The sequence below is a fragment of the Mirounga leonina genome, unplaced genomic scaffold, assembly GCF_011800145.1.
Source record: "Mirounga leonina isolate KUSES-001 unplaced genomic scaffold, KU_Mleo_1.0 Mir_154, whole genome shotgun sequence".
Taxonomy (NCBI): domain Eukaryota; kingdom Metazoa; phylum Chordata; class Mammalia; order Carnivora; family Phocidae; genus Mirounga; species Mirounga leonina.
Window position 1 is genome coordinate 57,214,222 of NW_023270389.1, and position 10,116 is coordinate 57,224,337.

Below are 10,116 nucleotides of genomic sequence, written 5' to 3' on the forward strand. Positions count from 1 at the left end.
GAGAAAACCCCTTTGGCCCTGTGAATTCCCCATTCTTAGAATGGCTTCCATCCTCGTGGAGAGCAAGCTAGTTTGGAAGTATTTTTCTCTACATGTCGCTTGGATAGAGGGATGACTGATGGCTTGATGAATTGTATGCTGAGCTCTGACTCTTAGGCACTAAATATAGACTGTGCACATGCTGGAAGATCTAAATTTAGCAGCGCTGGCTGGGAGGGAGAGGAGGGGCTTCAGGGGCTCTCCCAGGACTGGATGGAAGGAAACAGCCCTAAGTGATGTCCAGCAGCTGCTCAGCCTAGGAATAATTTATTATTCCTGGTAGGGAAGGAGGTGCACTGGAAATTTCATCCTAGGTTGATTTGTCTGTTGGAGGGGTTTGTTGAAAGTCATTTTTCTGCTAAAAAAAAAAAAAATGCAGATCAGGAGGCATCTCTCAGCCTCCATTTGATTAGTTTTCTCCCATTTGGGTTATAGCACGGTGCCGTCCTCCTCAGGCTGAGTTCTGATCTCCTAGTGGGTTATTTCTAATTCTGTCCCATGCTGCCCCAGATCTTCTTTGTTTAGTTAGATGAGAAGGCTCTAATTATTTAGAGTGAAGGTCAAAATGAGAGTGGATCTCTAACGCTGCCTAATTGCAATGCTCCAATTTGCTCTTTCTGGTTAGAAAAGTCCCAATTGCTTGGTGTACTTTGGGGAAAGCCACTTAGCTGGCAAAGGGAGGAAAAAACAAGATCTTTGTTCAGGTTGAGGCAAAGGGAGGAAGAAACAAGATCCCTTGGCCCCCTGCCCCTTGTCCAGCAGTGTGAGAAGAGAGCATTACTGCAGCACTTAGCTTCTCCTGGCAGAAAGTAGGCAGTCAATACAGGGTGGCATCAGCTTAGGAAACAAAGTGTGTCTGCTGGCCCTCCATCCCCCACGTTCACACCGGTGGCCATCTGCGGACAGAGAAGCCACAGTAAACATGCATTAGCCATTTTCCCCTTCGTTAGCCAGAGTCTGTGTCCTTTTCCTATGGTAAGATAGAGAAAGCTCATCTGCATTTTGATTGCTGTCTTTGGGCAAAGACAACTGAAAACAGGCTCTGAACTCCCCCTACAATCACTTCCCATTAGACTCAATTACATGGTCCTAGTAAGAAAAAGAGGAAGGGAAACAGTCTCCTTGCCTGCCCATGAATAAATCATATTTGACTGATTCCACCGTGTTTTCCTCCAGCCCTCCTGGTTCCCCCAAATCAGGAGGAGTTAGAGAAGCCCTGTAGTAGACATGCCATATCAGCCAGCATCACAAACTGAGGACCACTCCATCCGCCATTGCTCTCTCATCTGCCTCATCCCCGGGGTGCCTCTGAGAAATTGGCTGGTCTCACCTCCAAATAAAGGAGACAAGGAAAAGTTTGACTCACTGATTGTTTAAACGTCCTCATGTTCAGCAGTTTGGGGGCAACATTCAAAGTGATTGTTATTTAGGGGCTTCCAAACCACGATTTGAGCAACACAGCTAGCTCCCCTCTACGAACTAAGGGAAAACTCAGCCTTGTGTTCCTAGGAGAACTTTCCAAGAAGTCTTAATCATGCTAATTCTCAGTGTTTCTACCAGCCCATGACTATATCCCAAGGAGTTGGAAAAAAAGTCTCTGGCTTCATAGAGGCTGAAAATGGCTCCTAACATGGTTCATGGACTTATGATAGACAGTGCTGGGGGAGCCAAGAAGCTGTGGGGAGCTTTGCTAAGTGGCTTTGTGTGGATCAGTCCACAGGGGCCTAGATCCTCCACACCCTAACACCCCCTCCACCAACATCAGGTTCTGTCTCACTGCCTTGCAGACTTGTGGCGTGATTCCTCTCTCAAGGCTTCAGTGCCTCTGGAAGAAGAGTCCGCAGGCCATAGAATCTCTCTGAGAAGCCTGTCAGCAACACGTAGCCTCTGGTATCAGCTATCCTAGTGTCACCTACTGTGTCAAAACTGTGTCACATTTGAAAGAGGGTGGTCTTGATCTTGGGGACCCAAAGTGGTAGATAAGGTAACATCCCAAATGTAGGTTCACCTCATTTTACACCATCAACTGACAAATCTCCCCTCTTTCCAATGCAGAAAGTACTTTATCATTTGGTTTATCTTTAATTATTAAAGACTTTACTGGGTACTCTTCCAGTGACAACCCGGCACCAGCTCACAGACTCTCTGAGGGTTAGTGGATTCTACAGAATGGTGCATCTTCTACTGTTTCCACTCACTAGACAAGCTCTGTGGGAATACAAGTTAAGCTTTGGGAAACTGATAGTAAAGCAAATGATCCTTGTCTACAGAAATGCAAGTGAATTTTGTCTGGTAGAGAGTTGACTGATTTCCATCCTATAAAAAAGTTAACCCCAAACATTATATTTGACTGTGCTCTAGACTATGAACCGGTGTTGTATCTATTAGCAAATTTATTGCTGTGTTCCTGAGTGTGTGTTTCTGTGTGTTCTTCAGATTGTCCTTTGCACAGATGTCAGCATCTTACTCGTTCCCTAATCAACGGGTTAAATAAAATGTTTGAAATTTATTCATTTTTTATTTGTATGTGATTCATAATTTTTACCTTTTTGAAAATTGTACTTTAGCATAGCTTTTTAAATTATAATGCTAAGAGCTATTATATCATATTAATAATCATTCCCTATATCAACTTTAGTTTCCATTTTCTTAAGGGAAAAGTGGCAAAAGAAGGAAAAATTATCTACTCATGCTAGACTTAATTCTGTGGCACAGAATATTAGTACAGAAGGGCTCTTCTGTTGTTTCCTGACTCATTATAAGTGAAAGAAGGCTACAGTCACATGTGTTCATATTTATTTTCCTATAATAAAATAATGTGCGCTAATTTTATATGTCATAGCAACCTTATAATGAAATTACTGTTATTGTCATTATTATAAAACACTTGTTCTATGTTAGCCACTATTTTAAGTTCTGTGCATATGTTAAAATACTTAATCATTATAGCAACGCTATGAGGTATGTGGTATTAATATGCCCACTTTCCAGATGAAGAAACTGAGGCATCAGGCGGTTCAGCAACTTACCCAAGGTCATACAGTTAATGAGTGGTAGATTCCCATTTAAACCCAGTCTAACTTCAGAGCCTGTGCTCTTAACCTCTTTTTATGTAAGCCCAATTTTGCAGTTGAGAAAACTGACAGTGAGCGAAGTTACTTGCCCAATAACACAAAGCAAGTAAATGGCAGTGCCCAGATTTATACCCAGGTCCATCTGATGTTAAAGGCCAGCTTTCTTCACCATAACAAAAAGAATGCCGATGGATATGAACCTACAGTTTTGTCCTATTTTTTTTTAAAGATTTTATTTATTTATTTGAGACAGAATGAGAGAGAGAGAGAGCTCATGAGAGGGGGGAGGGTCAGGGGAGAAGCAGGCTCCCCACTGAGCCGGGAGCCCAATGCGGGACTCGATCCCGGGACTCCAGGATCATGACCTGAGCCGAAGGCAGTCGCTTAACCGACTGAGCCACCCAGGCGCCCCTACAGTTTTGTCCTATTGACAGCCTAATCATATTTGCAGAAATCAGACAAAATAACCCACATTTTGTTCCTTCAAATCAGCTGGAAGAAAAGAGGTGTTGCGCCTGGGTGGTTCAGTCAGTTCAGGGCCTGACTCTTGGTTTCAGCTCAGTTCATGATCCCGGGGTCTTGGGAGCAAGTCGCCTGTCAGGCTCCGTGCTCAGCAGAGAGTCTGCTTGAAGATTCTTGCCTCTAACCCTCCCCCCACTCGCTGGCTCTCTCTCTCTCTCTCTCTCTCTCTCTCTCTCAAATAAATAAATAAATCTTTTTTTTTTTTTTAAAGGAAAGAGGTATTAAGTATTTGAACCTACAGAAAAAAGGTATAGCACTTTGTATCTCCCTTGAGCTTTGCAGGTACCATGTTTGGCTCTGTGCTGTATTTATCTGGGCCCTTGTCCTATTTCTTACCGTTATCCTGCAATACCGAGAGGGCAGGAATATGCCCTGAAGGGCCTAACCTGGTTCCTTGTGCAGAATAAAATCAAATAAATATTGTGGAATTGCAACCACCTGATTGGCGCAACATGGAGGCGCCTCCTCAGCTGACATGCTGACCGTCCCCAAACATGATGACTCCAGCAGAGCTTCTGCTAATTACTGGGTGCTGGGGTGGACGGCTGTGGACTGTGGCTTAGGAGAGTCAAAGATGGGGAGGAGTGTGGCTGTGGTTATAAGGAAGAAAGAATTCGGGGGAGAGGCCCCCAAAGAGAAATCGTGCTGCTAATCAGTTAAAGCAGCTTGCTGCCTTAATCACTTACCCCCCAACAAAACAGCTCCAAGGCCTCTGGCCTTTTCCTCTCTCCTTTGTCTCCTCAGCTCCCTCCCACACTGCATGCTCCCACCTATTGTCACAAAGGGGCCCCAATAAGACAGGTTTCCCCACCATCCCCAGCCCCACCCCCTGAGCATTGCCAAATCAGGTCTTGGAGCCCCAGCACCACTGCCAGAAGCTCCTAGTCTCCCTCCTCCATCCCTGCTGGTGCTCCGCATTGCAGTAGTAGTCACGGAACCTCCAAGCATGCTCTCCCAGCTGGGGTCTGCAGTGCGGCTCCTGCCGGCTGATGCCCTGCCCCCGCGTGGCTTCCCAGGCTCTGTGCTGAGCTGTGGCCTGCAGGTTACATAAGCCCCGCGCGCGCTTGCAGTGAATTCATCTTGTCGGTTATCCAGACTCCTGGATAGACAGTGAAATCTGAAATGCTGCTAGATTGTCCTCCCCTCTGGAGATGGCAAATAGCCAGGCTCCGAAACAACAAAGCTAGCAGCAGCAACTACCCTGGGACAGGTCAGAAAGGCAGCCTTACCTAATCATGAACAGGGAAGTCTTCTTCCTAAGGAAACAGGAACGCTTGGGAAGGAGATCCCTGCAAGGGCTTTAACCTCTTTGCCAGCACAGAGCCTCGCCTGACCTGCAGGGACAGCCTGCCTGCAACCCTACCGTGTGCCAGGAAAAGCCAGCCAAGACAAATGAAGGACAAACTCGTTTGTGCTAAGTCTTCTCAATTACCCCTTGGCTCACTGACGTCGTAAGTAATTGCTCCCTGCCTGACTTTACCAGAATGTTCTAACCTGGAAACAAGAATTTTCCCTGGGGTAATGGGATAGTCCTAATTTCCTGCAGGCAAGAATGAGTAGCTCCTCTCTCCTCCTCTCACCTCTGACCATCCAGAGCTGCTCTCTTCCACCCTAAGGAGCTTCTCAAATTACACCAGGAAGCCCAGGTCCCAGAAAATCTGCCCTTCACCTTGATGGGGTCTCTCGTCCTACAGAACATGAGGCTGTCCAACCCAGTTCACCAAACCTTCTGCCTTTGTTAGATGCAGGTGGCGCCACCAAATGCCTTTCTAGTGAAGACAAAGCATCTTGCAGGGTCTGCTTCATAACCCCCTGAGGCAGCAAGGGGAGCCAATGCAAAAAAAATCCCCTCATGGAAGGATGACCAACAACTCCCATTTGTGCTGGATTAAAGGGAGGACATGAGACTTTCAGCTGAGAAAGTCCCGGGCAGACAGAGACAAGTTGGTCACCCAAGGCAGGGGTAGGGGATGGCAACACAATTTTTTCTTGATGACTTGACCTCTGGACTAAAAGGAATTTTTTTCCTTTCCGAAGTATACGAGAGAATATTTGCTCCTTGAAGAGAGGCAATGAAGAGGACATCTCTTCACGAACATGTGAGAAATTGAATAAACAAAACCTGATTGGGAATGTAAAACAGCAGAGAAGTCTGGGGGAAGCTATCGAGAGACCTAACGGGCTAATAATGTTCAAGACATTTAATCTTCAGCTGTGCCTTGTTCATGCCAGTTGGAGTGGCACAAGCCGTAAAAAGACTCCATATCCAGGATGGCAGGATGGCATTCCCACAGTCCTCCCCTGGCTTTAGCCCACCACACACCTCCCCTCATCCCGACTTAAACAGAATAGTCGCAGCCGTCTCCTGCATGGCATTTTCTGGGTATCGGATGTGGGTCTCCTGGAAGCAGGCAGCTGCAACATAATGGAAAGAGCGCTGGCCTGAAAGTCAGGAACCTGAGTTCTATTTTTATCCCAGTCCCCCCCCTGACTGTATGACCTTGGCCAGGCACTCAACTGTAAAATAAAGGAAGTAGTCCTTACCCTGTCCTCCTCCCATTGTTGTGAGGAGGCACTGTTGTGACTGAGCATCTAATGACTCCAAAGACTTACGCCCTCACCAGCAATTCCCAGGCTGTCTTAAGTCCTAGTGTCCCAGGCTAACCCACTTTTGCCCCAACTTCAGTACTCATCAGATCCACTTCACTGGATTTTTTGTGCATCCTTTTCTTGTTCATTTGCATATTCTTAAATAGAGTTCCTTGAACGCTGAAAGCATAAGTTAAATCTCTTTCCAGACATGCTTTGATTAAATTTACACACCTTTAACAATAATTCAGTCAGACGGTCAGACACCCAAAGCTAGGGGTGGGGTGGAAGCCAGTCTTAACCAGTGGCTAAAAGCCTACAGCAACAACTCAGATTGGGGGCACCTGAAGATCCATTGACCTTGGAAGAATTTCCAGGGTTTGAATCCCTAAAAGATCAGCATTTGAACCTTGAGCAGGAAGCCTGAGGGCTTGGGTACAAGGGCTCTCTCTGCAACTTGCTACATGAATACTCTAAACTTCAAGTTCATCTTCATTGTATCGACTATACAGAAACTGTTTCCTTTAGAGAGTATTTCTTGAGAAGAGTACAGTGCATGAATATATGGTTCAGGAGAGGGATGAGAAAACTGAAGATAAAGATGGGCAAATAATTAAATAGAGAACTCTAGCCCTACCACTTGGGCAGCAGAAAGACTATTCACCAAATGGTGTGGGATGATAAGCAGACTCAAGATTTCTGGGATCCATTGCTCAAGCTAATGCCTATTCTTTGCTTAAGCTCACTAATTCATTAAACTTATACCGCAGTCTTAACTTATTTGGCCAGTAATTTATCTTAATTTCTGGTTGCTGTATACTTGATAAGATGCACAAGATAATATACAATACCATGATGGGATCCTGCCTCTATAAATTGCCGAGTCTACTGATGTGTATCTTTCCTTTAAAGCTCCTTGACCTGTCCCACTTGGGTTTTTTAATTTGGATGATGGAGGTTATATTCATTGCTCATCACACAGACCTGCTGTCTCTTTCTTCTCTCTTAGTTTCTTTCTCTGCTTCCTGATATTTTAGTACATTTTCATTGTTCTTTTATCAAGGAAAGAATATGAAGCAAACTTCTAGGTTCACACCTCACCTGCTCCATCTGAGTGTTTATTCTCAGACCAGTTAATGGTGAGACAGAGAGGCTGGGCTAGCAAAGGGAGCAAAGCATGAGAGATTACAGCCATTTGAAGGCTAAAATGAATTTGAAACATCTCTGAAACTATAATCTATGTCAAAGGAAAAGCAGACTGTAATTAAAAGAAAGAAAAACAATAGGCTCTTACCCACAACACTATATTTTCTATGTAAAAAAGGAGTACAGGCTTTCCAGAAAATAAGTAAATCATGTCATTTAAGAGCAAACGTTATATCTTATACTTCTGTGCCTTTGGGACAGGGACCACTGCGTGTTCCTTGGTATCTGTTCTCTACAGAACTCGTCTGATGTTTAGCTGGAAAATGATCACTTGGGAAGAAGACTATATTTCCCACCCTCTTTGCAGCTGAACTTGGCTGTATGACTACCTTCTGGGCAGCGAGCTCTAAGAGCAAGGGGTATACACAACTTCTACAAAGTTTCTTCTAGATAGCAGAAGCATAATTTCCCTTTCTCCTTCTTGCTGGATGGAACGTGGATGCAAACTTGGAAATGGAAGGTGGAATGAACCTGGTTCAGTGAATCTCATACCAGATGAGATCTTGCTTAACTCCTAACCATTGCTATGACAAAGAGAAAAAAAAAGTATCTGGTTTAAACCACTGGTATTTTGGATTTTGGTCACTTACAGCTCAACCTACTCTTTAGTGATACACCTTGTGGAAGGACACCTTGTGGAAGGACACCTTGCATTCAATCAACAATTAAAATTGCCACAATTATGGTAATTGACTAAAATATGTTAGGGATGTTACTTTCCTCACATTTTTAGAAGGTTTGGTTTTGGAGCTTCAAGGATATGTGTGTGAGAGAGAGGTTTGGGGCATAATTCACTTTAACAGGGTGAACGAAGCAACCTGTGGGAAACATATATATATTATGATATATGTCATATAATAAGATGTATATAATATATAATTTTATATATCTCATATATATGTATATATAATATGGGACAGTATCTCCATAGATGATAAATAGATAGATAGATGTAGATAAAATGGCATTCAGCAGAAGCTGCAGTGAGCAAGGGTTCAAGGAGAAGCACTGTCACTAGCTGGTGGGTGTATAAATTGGTAAAACTTTGTGGAACCAAATTGCCAATATGTATCACAACCTTAAAAATGTTTATTCTCTTTTATACGGTAATTCCATTATTTAGGGATCTACAGGAAGAATGTGAACAAAGAGCGATGTCCAAAATTTTCCTTGTAGCACTGGGTACGGAGAACCTAAATGTTCAGGCAAATAACTCCGCATGTCATGAAATGTCAGTTGGCAGGTAATGGTGTCCGTTTGCATGAGCTGATTTTCGCTGAGGAAGGAGCTTCCGGGAGGGAAGTCAGGCCTGGACTCTGAGGGCTGGAGACGGGGGACGATGGAGCCGGCAGTGAGGCGTCTGCCTCCCACCCAGGCCCACCGGTCAGTCCATCCTCAAGGGGGAGGTACTCACACGGACTGAAGAAGCTTTTCCAAAAAGGAGCTCGGCAGGCCTGGAAGCTGGCCGGTGCTCAGGAAAGAAGCTGAAGACGGCGCGGAGCGAGAAGCCCGGAGGGGGCCTGGGGACGCGCCTTGGCAGTGGAAGGGTCCTCAGCTGTGGGACCCGGGCCCTGGCCCGGGAGACGCCCGCGAGGCCGCGTGGGCGCCCGCCGCAGCCTTGGCGGGCAGGTGCTGCCCTCCAGTGGCGGTGCGGCTGGAAACAAGGCAGGGGCGGGAGTGGAAGGGCGGGGAGGACCGTCGCTGCGCTCACCTGAGCTCCCAGACAGAACTGAAATGGGGCGTAGAGTGAGGACGCCTGCAGGTGGGGACATGAGCGGGGCAGTCTGAGTTACCAGTCTCATTTGTAGCCATAGGTCGGAGAAATAACTGAAATGGACAATTATGGAGAAAATTAAGTAAAGGATGATTTGTCGCATAACCGGTGGGCCCGATCTTACCTATGCATCTATCTTCCCTGTCCCGCTGCGCTTTTCGCCCCCGCACCACAGGCGCTGAAAGCCTAGAAACTATATTTCTCAGATGTCCTCGGCAGCAGGTGTCTGCCTATCCTCAGTGGGTGGCACTTTTCGAGGTTTGCAAGTCAGAAGAAAAGGATAGGCCACTGTTGGCGGCAGAAGCTCTAGGCATGAGTGTGAGCATCAGGAAGTGGCCTATGTGGGGGGTTGCTGGCAGCTCTCAGCGCTGGGGGCAGCTGAGCTCAGCAGTAGCGACATCTCCGAAATACGTGTGTGTCTAGATCTAGGGCTTTCCGGATTACTGCTCTCTTCCAATGGGAGGTGTATACAGGTTGTATAAGCCTTACATTCCCAGTATCAAAGCCCTTCGTATTGAAAATTTTTGAGCGGCTTCTGTCTGCAAAACCAAAACCTGACTGATACGGTACAGCCTATTGTTTAGCACCTGGGCTCTAGGATTTTTCAGACTTGGTTCAGCCCCGATTCTGCACTTAATTCTAGTGAAGCCTTGAGCAAGTTTCCTAACCCTTATTTGCCCAATTTCTTCATCTGCAAAATGGGTTAATGAAATCACCTACCTCATAGGACTGTCCCATGGATAAATTGCATGACATATATTAGCATCAATAAACATTAAGGGTCATCATTATTGAATATCAAATGACCATCAAATTAAAGTGGTACAATAATAGGTATAATAGTGGTATAATAGTAGGTGGAATGAGAAGAAGAAGAAGAAGAAGAAGAAGAAGAAGAAGAAGAAGAAGAAG

At 45.4% G+C, this 10,116-nt stretch overlaps 1 long non-coding RNA gene across 2 annotated transcripts in view; it reads right to left on the minus strand.

Annotated features, from left to right (window-relative positions):
• Nucleotides 1-5,004, minus strand: part of LOC118014514 — a 42,917-nt gene extending 37,913 nt beyond the window's left edge. The window contains exons 1-2 of one of the 2 annotated variants that reach the window (XR_004680295.1): nucleotides 4,865-5,004; nucleotides 821-935 (exon numbers count right to left, since the gene is read on the minus strand). This is a non-coding gene — a long non-coding RNA (uncharacterized LOC118014514). The remainder of the gene's footprint in view (nucleotides 1-820; nucleotides 936-4,864) is intronic. The other variant, XR_004680294.1, reaches the window with a different exon arrangement.
• Nucleotides 5,005-10,116: the final 5,112 nt, after the last annotated feature.